The sequence below is a fragment of the Convolutriloba macropyga genome, chromosome 2 (assembly GCF_964194025.1).
Source record: "Convolutriloba macropyga chromosome 2, txConMacr16.3, whole genome shotgun sequence".
Taxonomy (NCBI): Eukaryota; Metazoa; Xenacoelomorpha; order Acoela; family Convolutidae; genus Convolutriloba; species Convolutriloba macropyga.
The window spans coordinates 21,565,569-21,580,099 of NC_134469.1; the positions used below are offsets into that span (position 1 = coordinate 21,565,569).

The following is a 14,531-nucleotide window of genomic DNA, read 5'->3' on the forward strand; positions in this document are numbered from 1 at the left end:
ATCAAAGGGTTATGATCAGATATTACGCAAAGATTTTTGCGTCTGTAGTGGTTTAGAAAGCAAAAAATTGTTCAAGTTTGATCAAAAGTTTCAACAAAAATTTAAGGAAATTCGTTATAACTGAAAATTTTAAAAAAAAAACAGGATTGGCTAAATTTGGACGATTTGCTCTCAAGCAACTAGCAAAGAGTTAGTTTTTAGTTTTGTAGCAGCTGACTGAAGCGTAAGAAAGCATTAAGACGCAGAGGTATACCCAAATTGTCACGGGCAGATATGCCCGATGCGTGTACCTCGTGTTCGTTTTTACTCTGTCAACACATTGAAAATGGAACAATATTGCGGAAAATAGCTACTTTAGCAGAACCAGGCAAAAGTGAAGAGAAATTAGCAACCCGTGTTCGCAAAAGTGTCCTAATCCTAGCCGCGAAATACAAGTACAAACTTTATAACCTATTTTTCGAACGGCTTGTATCCCCCATCTGCTCCATATTTGTATCAATTTTCCGCACGCAATGTAGCTCAATTTCGCATATAATCCGCAACTAAGCCTAACTTTATTAATACTTATTTAATTCAGCCTAACTTATTACTACTAGTAGTACTTTATTACTACTTATTACTACTTTTTGGTACTATCCATTACTATTTATTAAAATCGGCCAGTCCCACCTTGATATACAAAGCCCTTGATGTTCGAGGTATTTTTCGGAAAAAATCAGTTTTTGTGGTTGCATGTATTTAAAGCACTTTAAAACTTTGAAATCTTCAATTAAATCTTTATTAAAGTGCTTATTGCATGCTCAAAATGCATGCGAATAATAGATACCAAAATTGAGCGGAAACCTGCTACAAGACTTGCAACCTACTTTTCGTTCCGAATGTCCTTTTAATTCGCAAAATTGAAGGAACCCCTTTTGCGAAAAGTAAGATACAAAGGATGTCTCCTAATTTCGTTCATTGTAAGTATCTAATTTTTGAGCCAATTCTACTGAGGCGGAAATTTTGGGGTGTACCTCTGCGTCGTAATGAAGGTAGCCTCACTGACTTAAATAAGTTTTCGCATTTGTGGTTACTAAAATCAAATGGTCCGACGAAAAATCATTCAAGCAAGAGTTCGCATCCAAAAATATCAACAGAACCCAAATTATCTCTATAAACTTTGTTTGAGAGAAAAAGAAACAGTTCTATATATAATATATTGAGGCTTTAAATAATTATTTGCCAAAAAATACTAATTGAAATCAAAATTGCAGTTCATTTTATTTCGCTAATTTGGCTTCTTAGGGACCATTGTTTGCTTGCATGAATTTTTCTCGGCATAAAGAAAAAGGATCCTATTAAAAAATTTACGTAAAATGTTCTCCACCAAGCTATCGAGAGACGTTAGATAAAACTAATTATAACTTATAAATTAGCTGAGCAAAAAAGGTTAGTTAATTGGAGTTGCTGACAAAGCAAATTTAGCAATAAGAATGCAAACCTTTAGAATTATGACCTCAATCACTAATTGCAGCCATTCTGCATCCCAACAATTGTCTATCGCAATTTTCGTCAAATTGACATTTTAAAGCACTTTAAAACTTTGAAATCTTCAATTAAATCTTTATTAAAGTGCTTATTGCATGCTCAAAATGCATGCGAATAATAGATACCAAAATTGAGCGGAAACCTGCTACAAGACTTGCAACCTACTTTTCGTTCCGAATGTCCTTTTATTTCGCAAAATTGAAGGAACCCTTTTGCGAAAAGTAAGATACAAAGGATGTCTCCTAATTTCGTTCATTGTAAGTATCTTATTTTTGAGCCAATTCTACTGAGGCGGAAATTTTGGGGTGTACCTCTGCATCGTAATGAAGGTAGCCTCACTGACTTAAATAAGTTTTCGCATTTGTGGTTACTAAAATCAAATGGTCCGACGAAAAATCATTCAAGCAAGAGTTCGCATCCAAAAATATCAACAGAACCCAAATTATCTCTATAAACTTTGTTTGAGAGAAAAAGAAACAGTTCTATATATAATATATTGAGGCTTTAAATAATTATTTGCCAAAAAATACTAATTGAAATCAAAATTGCAGTTCATTTTATTTCGCTAATTTGGCTTCTTAGGGACCATTGTTTGCTTGCATGTATTTTTCTCGGCATAAAGAAAAAGGATCCTATTAAAAAATTTACGTAAAATGTTCTCCACCAAGCTATCGAGAGACGTTAGATAAAACTAATTATAACTTATAAATTAGCTGAGCAAAAAAGGTTAGTTAATTGGAGTTGCTGACAAAGCAAATTTAGCAATAAGAATGCAAACCTTTAGAATTATGACCTCAATCACTAATTGCAGCCATTCTGCATCCCAACAATTGTCTATCGCAATTTTCGTCAAATTGACATTTTAATTGTTGGCGCTCATAAAACTAACTCGAAGGAAATCAACAAAAACTGTTGAAACTAACAAAGCAATGTTACAATTTTTCATACGAAGATTGCTTCATAAGAGGAGAACTGAGAAATCAATGAAATGAAATGACTATATATATATATATATATATATATATATATATATATATATATTACAATTTTGGGAAAAGATTTTCCTGTTTTTCTAAAAAATTTTACCAGAGTGTTACTTCAATCGAAAGAGTAATCACAGAATAAATTTTCTGCAATATAATTTTTGCTTGAATGGTGCAGTTTTTCACATAATGGCACGAAAGCACAATAAAAAGAAATGGCTATACCAGAAACAATAATGGTAAGAGACTGCCCATGAAATTACCCATCTGTATCAAAGCAACGTTATACTTTATTTCTTTTCCCCGTTTCTTTGACCTTAGGAGCACAAAATGTACGACGAAACAGCAACTAATGAATGATTTTTATAAACTTTTTCAAAGATGGATAGCTGCTTTTGGGTTAATAGCCTTGCCGGAAGAAAAACGCCACCAAATGATGAATTGTTGGAAGACGTTCAAGGAGATCAGAAAATTAGATCCTTGAATCTGTGTAACCATACAAATATGTGTATAAGATTGTTTGTTTAATCGAATCAGGTATAATATAACTATGTAGTGCTCAGCATAACAGAAGAAACTGACATCACAAAAAAATCAATCTAATAGGCGAATTATGCGCACCAATTTCCAATCAAGCTAATTTTTAAAAAAAAAACATCAAGACAACCCAGAAAATTTTGAATAACAATCAGCCTTTTCTGTTTTCGAAAAATTTCATAAAATTGAACAGTTGAAAGCTATTTCTATCAGGGACTTAATTGAAACTAAAGACTGCTCCCAAACGGCCTTTATGAAAAATCATCAGTTCGAAATTTTCGTCAAAATGGAAAAATTTGTAAGAAGCACTTACCTTGATTTCACACTATCTGTAATTCATTTTCAATGCTCACCTTCATTTTCAAGTTCAGTTTTCGAATCACAAAAAAAGAGACTGGCTAAGAAGTTGCAAACCCCTTTTGAAAAGTCTTTAATTGATGCATACTTCGACAGAATAGATTTAAAAAGCAAAAAAATCTTAAAAATCCATCACTTATTACTACAATTGCGTAAGAGAGTGCACACAAAAATCTGAGCAACTACAAAGTCCAAAAACAATATGCGAAGGATTTCGAGTAGTCCGTATTATTTTGCAAAAAAAAAAATCTAGACATTCAATATTTTTTGGAAAACATAACATTTTTGTGAATATCCAATTAGAAGTTCATTAATGGCGAACACATTCAACTAGTTCGCAAAAATGACCAGAAAAATCAAACTGGCCAAAACACAAGTAAAGTTTTAGCGCAACACAGTTTATTTATCAAAAACCAATAGATAGAGAGGCTATCGATGAAACATAGCCGGCAGATTGCCGGAAAATAGACGCGATATACGCTTGTGGCCTTCCATGAATTGAAACAACTAAAGGAATAAGATAGACAGATCGGCCACCAGTTCTTTAAAAGATCACTAGACTTTTTGGGTTATGTTCAGACTGTCAATATTATGACACATACGGTCTAAAAAAAGCCCTAAAAAAGGTTTTTCAAAATTGATATTGAAAATCAAAAACTCAAGGCTAATAGTCAAGTATTAGGGCAAATAAGTTTGGCACTAATTAGATGCACACTGTTAAGTAGTAAAGATTCACAAAAATTAAAGTTCCATAAGTGAGTTCAGAAGTCATTTTTTTAGTGATGTAAGTCACGCAATTGACCTAAAAGCAGAAATGACGTCACGTACACAAAAATTAACTGCAAAGCAGTAGAAGTCACTGAAGTCATTCAAAAAGTCAATTCCAAGAAGTCAGGTCGAAAAAATCATCGATGGATACGACGAATGAAAAAAAAGCAAGACAAGTCTTGACGTACAATTCAAAGAATTTTCATTGACTAAACAAAAAACAAGACCTAGAACGAACTATGAGTGGATTGGAAAAAATTTCAAAAAAAAGCGAGAAATGGAAAATTGGCTCAAAAACAATAGGGAAAAGATGAACTATGAATGGATTGAAAAAACGCTTTAGAAAAAAATTGAATCCAAAAAATAAAAAAACAGTAAAAATTAGAGTGAAATTGCCGCATGTGAACAAAAAACCACTATCGAGAAAGTGAATTTTTGTTCAAACACCGTTTTCTCACTCTACTTTAAATTTAGAGCGAAAAAAATTCACGTCGCAAAACTACTCACTTTTTCGCTCCACTTCCTGATTCGGCCGGACCAAAATCACTACTCCAATTTGACTTCAAAAGTCAAGAAAATGTGTGAACAGATCTTAAAAAAACATAGCTGGAAGAATTCCAGAAACGACTCGAAGGAGAAAGTTGCCCAATTTATGGCTAAACAACTACAACAACTATTGTGAACCCTGAATCTCAACAAATGCCATAAAAATGTGAGGAAGAATAGAAACGGCATTCAAAATCCAAAAACCAGTAGAAAAAAACTAGAAAAACTTAATGATTTTTTTAATAGTAAGAGGAAACATAAAGCCGAATAACGTTCCTTTGCAATAAGAAAAATGAACAACTCGCAAAACAATGGGCAAGTCATCATAGGCTAAGAAACTTGTCTAAGATTAAACAGAAAATCTTTTTAAAAAAAAGAAAAATGTTTTAAAATTTCTTAATTTTTCTGTCAATTTTCCTAAGAAAAAAATGATTTATACTAAGAAATCTTTAGCCAATTGGTATCTGAATATTCTTTAAGCAACAAGCTTCTGTTCAAATCCCACTTAAAGCATTAAAACAAAAAACAGGCAAAAAAATTATTAAATTTCGTCTAAAAATCGGCAAAAACCTCCAAATTAGCATTAAACTCAAAGTAACTACTTGAAATCTTCAATTCCTATCGAAACAAGCCTAAAACTAAAATAATATCATAATCAAACCTTATAACCTTTAAAAGTTGCAAAAAAACTGCTTTTAAAAGCCGCACGTGAACAAAAAAAATTTCCACGTGAACACACATCAATTTCGCGCTATCTGAAAAACAGCGGTATGAACAAAAATCACTATCTTTTCGCTCCGCTCTTCACTTTTGTTCAGCGCTAAAATCACTCCAAATTTTTTCACGCGTTTCATTTCCCGCTTCAAAAATCACTCCAATAAAATTGATTAAAAAAAGACTTCTCCAATACACCTTTTCGAGTCGTAAAAAAGGCAGCGCCCCAATACAATTCAAATTCTTCGAATTGTAAAAAAACCACGATGTTCCCAATAATAACCGCTATCGCTTCGCGGCCATTAAAAAGACCGACAGATATAGAAATATGTTTTTGTGACATCAACAAACAAATTTAAAAACTCAAAGAGCTTTTTAGAAACTAGTATTGTCAAAAGCTGAATCAACTGAAAGCTTAGCTTAGTTAAATGCTGATGTCTTTAAACACACAGAGTGAAACATGGTGGCTGCTCGATGATTTACAGGATGACAGTATGCAGATAACTAAGCTAGGGAAAATTTTAAAAACTTAGTTTAATTTCAAACCATTTCAGCGTGTTTCGCATATTTGAATAATGTCGAATCTTACACTGAAATTTGAACCAATTCCACGCTTTTATCCAATTCCAGCTTCAAATTTTATTCAATTCTACTTTTCCGTATGCTTTTTGCTTCGCTAACTCCAAGCAAACTAATCTGTTTGCTCAGAATTATAATCAGAATCTTTGCTTTAAAACAAACGTTTAGTTTTTAACTTACTTGCCACAAAAAGAATTTTGAAAAAAGGGATCTTTTCCGTTTGTGCCCCCCCCCTCCAGCTTAGTGGGTGCATATTATTTGCAACCCCCAGATGCACGTGCAATATTTTTACATAATGATTTACTATGTAATGACACGTGCCTCTGTAACTAGGGGGAGCATAACGTACTGGGGGGGGGGGGGCACAAACGGAAAAGATCCGAAAAAGTTGATTTATAGAGACGTTTAGCACATTAGTTGAGTAAATTTTTGCTATCCGATCAATTGTCTCATCATATTAAAACAAAATCTGTCTAACCGCGAATTGAATGAGACTAGAGAGCAGCTCCAGAACGCAGTTAAAGAATCACTAGTTCAGATTTTGTTGTAGAACAAACAGGAAAACTTGCAGTCACATAATTTTCACACAACCTAAAATGTAACAGCATTTGTCCCTAAATTCTTTTTTAAGTCAAAGAACATGAAGTTTGCGGCAAAACTGATGTACACGGAGTAGCATTAGAAACAAAAAATTTATGTTAGATCTAGGAAATGATTGTTCTGAGTGTTGCAAAAACTCAAAAATCTGAGCATCCACCAATTGCAAAATCAAAATGAGATGGCTTTTGTAGTGCTTGTCTCTTTTTTATTATTTCCAATTGTTACAATGTACTTTCATTCAATTCCACAATTTTGCCAATTAATATTTCTATTCCACTTCAAATTTATACTATATTTATCGCATTACATAAAAATCAATTTCAAGTTTATGGTAGAAATTTCTGATTTAAGTTTTTTTGCTTGCATTAGTTCAGACAGCTTGCATAAGTTTTGCTTGCATAAGAACTCGAGAAAATCTGATCATCTACAAATTGCAAATTCAGAACAAGAGGGATTCTGAGCTGATCAACTTTTTGCAAAACTGTTTTCTGGCAATTGCGAAATTGTTTTGAAAAAAGTTGAGGAATATCCAATCAGAAGTCCATCAGCGGCCAACACGTGTTTGAACGAATAAATAAAAAATCTCAAAAAAAATCGATGGAAACATCAATTTTCGGCGCAACACAAACGAATTATCAAAACACGGCAGCTAACAAGATCTAAGATGCTTCATAAGGGGAGATGCTTTTTTGTTAAAATTCGCAGTTCAAATGAAGCAGTTTAGTTTGAAATTACATTTCTTGCTAATTTGGGATCTGCTTTAACTTGAAAATTGACTTGAAAACATTCTACAAAACGTGTATGATTATGCAGAAATCAAGTGAATTTTCTTTACAAATTAACTAAATAATATTTACTTTTTGCAGTACCTCTTGCTCATTAATTTCTGACGTCTTCGGGATCGGATAAATTCATGTAACAGTAATAGTAAAATATTGAGAAAATAGGCTGTTGATTAAAAACAGTTTTCCAATTTCGCCTAAGCCAGTTTTGCTTAAGTTTTTCCGGGTGACGTTTTCAAGTCATACATGCCGAGCTGACAAATAACTTTTCCCCGCTCCAGCTGTGGATTTAGAAAGAACCGTATGACCAAGAAAAGGAAAGTATATGCGACATGGTTAGAATTTATGCAAAATCAAGCGAAGTTGCTCTCATATTTGCTACATAAGATGACCATTATTCGACATACCAAACAGTAGAAAATATGCGCCTATGGTTCGACAAGTCGGGCAGCGCAAAATTGGGGTAATATAATCATACACTGCTTTAATACATTGAAACTTTTTTGTCCCAGACAACTGCACAGATGCCATTCAGAGATATTTTTAAGGAATGAGATAATCACTTCCAGAAGCAAGAGCAGAAATATGCCTATAGAACTCAAGGACACTTCGGTTTGATACTATTGACATATTTTGCCAATTTTCATTTGTATTATGTCCCAAAAGGAACTTATTAATATTAAAGGCAACAAAGGTTTGTTTGTGAGTTAAAAGCATCTGATGTGTATATTCAAAAAACAGGAGAAAATGACAAACAAGAAAACGATTGTAATGATAAAACATTTTGGTTGATGTGGGTACAGCTAGAAAAAAGCGTTCACATGTTCTAATTAAACGAAGCAGGCACAAACACAAAAAAAGAAGACCTTAAACAAACCTCAATTATGGATGCTAGGAAGCATTTTGACTGTTTGAGCGCCATTTCAGAGCTGTTCAAAGTCGATCATTAAAAGTTGTTGAAGGCTTGAAAATATTTTTGATGGAAATTTTCAAATAATAAATAATATATAAATAATATTTCAGATAATAAATTTTCAAAACAAATAACCAGAATAATCTTATTGAACAAAACAGAAATTATTAAATTCAAGAAAACCAAAAACAAATTACTTGCACGGTTCGCAACTTAAAAGGCGATAATCTAGAAGTGCCTTTAAAAACTAGTATTGAAAACACAAAAACAATAAAATGAAAGTTTTTTTTAAATGAAAGTATACCTGGAAGTTCTCCTATAATGCAAAATTGATTATTAAACATCAGTTGATTATTAAAAAATTACAGTTTACTGAAAAGAGTTTTAATCCCTTTCATAGATACCTCACATTAAAATACATTAAAATTTTTATTAAGCTTACTACTCAACTCACTGATCAAAAAAAATATTCTACTGAAAAAAAATAAACTGGTGCATATTTTTTAGGTATGATTCTGGAAAATCATTCATTTTACCTCTGAAACCATATCTGGACCATTTGTGATCAAAAATGTTATAGGTATCTATATCTTTGAATTTTGATAAGCCTCTAACAACTTAAATTGATAAAATTTAATTTTTTCTCCTTCAGTGTGCAGACTCTCCAGATTATCGATAACGGCATCTACTGCTGATTGTTTGCATACAAAACCAAACTTGTTCATTTGAACTACTTCCAGTTCTTGTTAATCAGAACTATTTCTATGAAATAAAAGAAATCATTCTTGAATCAAAAAATTTGTCGAAAAATTTGCCGAAATCCGGACTTAAAGCGATGATTCCATATTCAGAGGGAGTGTTCATGTATCTTTCTTTTAATATTGGCACTATTTTGGAAAATTTTGAATAAACTTTGGTTTTCAACATAATCTATGGTCTTGTCAAAGATAGTGGCTGGGTCTTTACTTATAATTGGATTTTTACCATTGAGTAACCCGTTGGTAAAACCCACAGGGCCCTTACTTGCTTTATCATCGAGATAGTTAATTTCAAAAATAACATCTTTTGTTTCTGTCGGCTATAGTACAAAAATACTCTGTAATGGAGCAACAAATTCTCGATCATATAGTTCGTTAAGTTTGCTTGCTTGTAATGGCTAAAAATTGATTGATGTTTTCCGAACATCTTGATTCTGTTGCTTCTTTCTTCAATCTTGGAAGATTTTATTCAAGAACCTTATTTTCATTATTCAAGAAATGATAATTTTCAAATTAATAGTTTCCAAGTCTATTGAATAATGGTCATCATTTGCATCATATCGACATCAATTTTGCAAGGCAATCTTTTGTTTTGTGAAAGAATCAGCATTTAGGTAAATTTTCTTTGCTTTGAAGAACAAGCTGAGTTTCGATGAGTGGTTCGGTCATGTGTAATTTTCTGTTCGAATCAGTTGATCAAACTTCAAGTAGTTTGATCCACTACAACACGATATACATCAAACAATATTCAAAAAATTTGGACAAGTGATTTCATTTTTTTAAGTATTTATTTCTTCTGTTTCTAGCTTCAGCGTGCGGTCGCTTGATTGAGCACTGATTAATATTTTAATGGATTATGTGCAAAAAAAACGCGCATTCAAAGGAAAGCTAATACTCAAATAGAAAAATTAGGAATGTATAGCGAAAAAGAAAGCCCATGTTTTATTATACCCGCTGGGAGATTCATAGGGGAGGGGTAATAGTTATTGGGAGTGATTTGTAAATGACTAGAATACTTAATGAAGATACTAGCCAACAACGGAGCGAAAAGTTGTCTAGAGAATTATTACTCAATAGAAGAAGACTGTTCATCGAAAACACGATGCAAAACAACTCAAAACAGGTCAAACAATAGATGTCTCCTCAGCTTCCTATTATTCGCCTCCCCTCACCTTCACCATGACGTGACTAGTGTTTCTACCTGTTATTAGTAAATGCAGGCCTCTCAAGTGGTCAACGCCTCGGTAGTAAGTTATGAAAAACCAATATACTCCAAAATGTTGACCTAAAACTTGCTTTCTGGAGCATACCGCAAACGTATAATTTTAATTCTTATGAAATATTAAATAACTGAAATAACTAAAATTATTTTTGTTGATAAAACAAAATGGCCGAGGGTCAGTCGCAGGGTCTGCTAGGTCTGTTTGGTCCTGCCAATGATAACTTTCAAATTGATAGTTTCCAAGTCTATTGAATAATGCTCTTCAATTTCATCAAATCGACATCAATTTTGCAAGGCAATCTTATGTTTTGTGAAAGAATCACCATGTAGGTATATTTTTTTATTTTCTTTGCTGTGAAGAACAAGCTGAGTTTCGATGAGTGGTTCGGTCATGTGTAATTTTCTGTTCGAATCAGTTGATCAAACTTCAAGTAGTTTAATCCACTACAACACGATATACATCAAACAATTTTCAAAAAATTTGGACAAGTGATTTCATTTTTTTAAATATTTATTTCTTCTGTTTCTAGCTTCAGCGTGCGGTCGCTTGATTGAACATAACATTAACGATTGTGTCTTACGATTAGCGGATAATTGCGTCTCTAACGTGAAAACAATTAATGAACTAAAATAACTGAAAATCTTACCAATTTTCAGTTGTTTTGCCGATTTTCAGGATTCTCCAAGACACGCAGAATAAGCAAAAAAAGGTTTGTTTTGAAGCATTTCAAAAAAATTTGAATTGCTCGGGTTGTTCTCAAGTTTCTCAATAAAAAACCCAAGGACCAAAATGTTTTTCTTCATTCTTGAATTTTTTGCCATTTTATGGATATTTTTAGAAAAGTTTGCTCTAATTTTTGTTTGATTGCTATATTTAAAAATTTATCAGCAAATTTTTTGAAAAAAATACGCAGTAAACAGAAATAAGAGTTTTTTTTGAAATTGTTCGACTTTGAGATGTCTGCCGGATTTTCAGGTTTCTCGAAAAAATCGAAAAAGCCAAAATATTTGTTTTTCTAAGAGCGTTAAAAAGTTTGATTGATTTTGAGTTAAGTGACATAAGTTAGTTCAGATTTCTCGAAAAAGCTCAAAAACCCTAAAAGTCTGTGTTATTTTTGACAATTTTCGTAAATTTGCATCAATTTTGAGTTGTTTAGCAAATTTTCAGAACACGTATAGACATCCAAACAATCATCGGGTATTACAATTTGATTCTTTTGTGTCAAATTATAATTATCAAAAAGCCGTGAAGCATCCAACTGGTACATGAAAAACAGTGTCGTGACATATGTCTGACTTTTGACAGTCAATAAAATGAGTAGTACCAAAAATTTCTAATTGAGGATTATAGGGGTTCTCTTCGAATGGGCGATTTTGAGGCAGTGTGGGTATCGTGCGCGGGGGGGGGGGGGGTAGTCAAACGTCAACATTCATTCAAAAAAACGTCATATAAAAATTGTAATCAGACTGTGTGTTTCTGGCTGACCGCGTTTCTAGTGCATAATTTATAGTGTCTACATGTCAAAAGTTGTCCATTCGGCTATATAGCTGTCACGTGGTTGAAGTGGAGAACTTAAGGAAGCGGGGCAAGAAGGGAAATGGAGGTCTGAAATCTTATGTGTCAAACATAATTTGCTCATTTTGAGCATTTTAATGGATTATGTGCAAAAAGACGCGCATTCAAAGAAAAGCTAATACTCAAATAGAAAAATTAGGAGTGTATAAAGAAAAAGAAAGCCCGTGTTTTATTATACCCGCTGGGAGATTCATAGGGGAGGGGTAATAGGAATTGGGAGTGATTTGTAAATGACTAGAATGCTTAATGAAGATACTAGCCAACAACGGAGCGAAAAATTGTCTAGAGAATTATTACTCAATAGAAGAAGACTGTTCATCGAAAACACGATGCAAAACAACTCAAAACAGGTCAAACAATAGATGTCTCCTCAGCTTCCTATTATTCCCCTCCCCTCACCTTCACCATGACGTGACTAGTGTTTCTACCTGTTATTAGTAAAAGCAGGCCTCTCAACTGGTCAACGCCTCGGTAGTAAGTTATGAAAAACCAATATACTCCAAAAGGTCGACCTAAAATTTGGTTTTTGGAGCATACCGCAAACGTATAATTTTAATTCTTATGAACATTAAATAACTGAATTAATTAAAATTATTTTTGTTGATAAAACAAAGTAGCCGAGGGTCAGTCCCAGAGTCTGCTAGGTCTGTTCGGTCTCACCAATACCCTCAATTTGGTTTGGTCATAGGACGAACGGATGGTCTGGCAAACAGTCTTTTCAGCCAAGCTAATAGTCGCCAAAAGTCTGTTCACTCTGGTCGAGAGGGTCCCCCCCCCCCCCACGTACCCAAAGCCGCAATGGTCAAGGCTACGCACAATGCTCACCCCGGTACCTTGTACATGACGGACCTTTCCACTAAAATTTGGGGGTCTGAAATGAGTCGAGACTTGATGGCGGAAGTCATGAAACGTACTGCGTGCACTAACATTGGTAAGAATTTAGAAACTTTTATGCCTAAAACTGAATTCAATCCTCGTTCGGAAAGCCTAGAACCAAACAAACAAAAAATATGGACGTCACGGATCCAATGATCGACAATCAGAATCACAAAATTTACATTTCAGCAGCTGAAAATTTTGCACGGCTAAAATAGTTAAAGGAGCCATAGGCAAAAGTGTAACAACATTCTCCAAAACTTGTATTACACTACATAGGGTTCAACGTCCTATTCGTTTTTACCAAGCACCCTTTTCGGTGAGAAAACAAGTTTTAGATTTTTGCGACAGTCATGTCAGAAAATCCACTGATAAACAACGCGCATTTATCCTAGCTGAGAGAAAGATAGAAACTTCAAGAGGCTTACTTGAATTACAAATCAACATTTTTTTTGAAAAAGGCGGTCGTACGTTCGACCTATTAATTATCAACTCGGGAACTGTTAACTCTAAAAATTGTGTCAAACTACTCCTGTTTGCAATCATAATGGCTTTTAAGCACCCGTTTCGGTAGGAAAACAGGTTTTAACTGGAAAAATATCGACTAGACAAGCGACGAAGAAATCAAAAGCACCCGGGCCGAGGTTTCACCCCTAATCCACCCCTAATTAGCGGGGATTAGGGTGTAATGCGTATTCCACTGCTATTTATAGGGGAAAAGAGGGTAAGAGTGTAATTTTAAAAAATTACACTTTATTTACACTCTTTTCTCCACTCTTTTTACACTCTTTACAAAGAGTGTAATTTAGGGTGGACTGATAAAAAATTACACTCTTACACAATTGCTAATATAACCAAATTGAAACATCTGATCCTAGTGTCAGTTGGCGCAATGATCAATGCAGACAAATGAAGTAACATGTTCGACAGGGGGAAGATGGGGGATCAATCCTCATTAACTCCTTCCACCTTTATTTTTTTAAAATTACACTCCTATAATTACACTCTTCCACCCTTAATTAAGCGGAGAAATAGGGGGTAATTTTTTTATTTATACACTCTTTACACTCTTTTCCCCGTTATTTTTGGGGAAAATCCTCGGCCCGGGCAAGAAAACAAAGTTTACTAAGAATGCAAACGAGAGGTCGAAAAACAAATCGATTATCGAAAGCCATTTCGTTTTCTTAAATGGGATGGTCAACCAATCGCCTAGATGTGCGTCAGCTAAAATGGCAATAGCGGGGAAACCATCTAAAAACACTTAAGAATACTCGTGGTACTAGCATCAGGATCTGATACTGAGTAAAAGAGCGAATTTTATCCAATCAGATTCTAAGCGTTTAAAATAAGAACAAAATCCGTTCCAATTTACGTATAAAGTTTAGAAAAAGTGCAATTAACATAATTTCGGTAAACCGAATAAACCTATCAAAAACAGACTGATACCTATAAAGAGATCATAAAAAAAACTTTGCCGTCTAAATCACTTGCTGTCTTGACCGCAACAATGCAAATACGTTGCTTTGTTGTTATTATCAGCGTTGTAAGCTCATATGTTGTCGATGAATTGAAATTCTCCAACGAAAGAAAGTTTTATCCCCTTTAGGACCAACCGTCGCAAAGACAATTGACTCAACTTCAAAAAAAACTCAAACATGGTCGCTCCGATCAAACGATCAGAAAATTTGATATAGCCAAAGTAACAAAACCCTCCGGTTAAAAAGACCAACAAAGGGATACATTTATCAAGAAGGCATTCGAACTTGAAACAAAAGACTCCACATTGATCCCCA

The 14,531-nt window shown here is 33.8% G+C and overlaps 1 protein-coding gene across 9 annotated transcripts in view; it reads right to left on the reverse strand.

The window, feature by feature from the left end:
• The window catches only part of LOC142358020 (uncharacterized), a 137,792-nt gene that overhangs the window by 33,288 nt on the left and 89,973 nt on the right, over window positions 1–14,531 (reverse strand). The window contains exon 1 of one of the 9 annotated variants that reach the window (XM_075409523.1): window positions 6,490–6,541. The exons of 7 other annotated variants lie outside the window; for them this stretch is intronic. The gene's annotated coding sequence lies outside the window, so the exon portion shown is untranslated. Of the gene's footprint in view, window positions 1–1,480; window positions 1,505–6,489; window positions 6,542–14,531 lie in introns of those variants that run through there. One more of the 9 variants, XM_075409528.1, reaches the window with a different exon arrangement.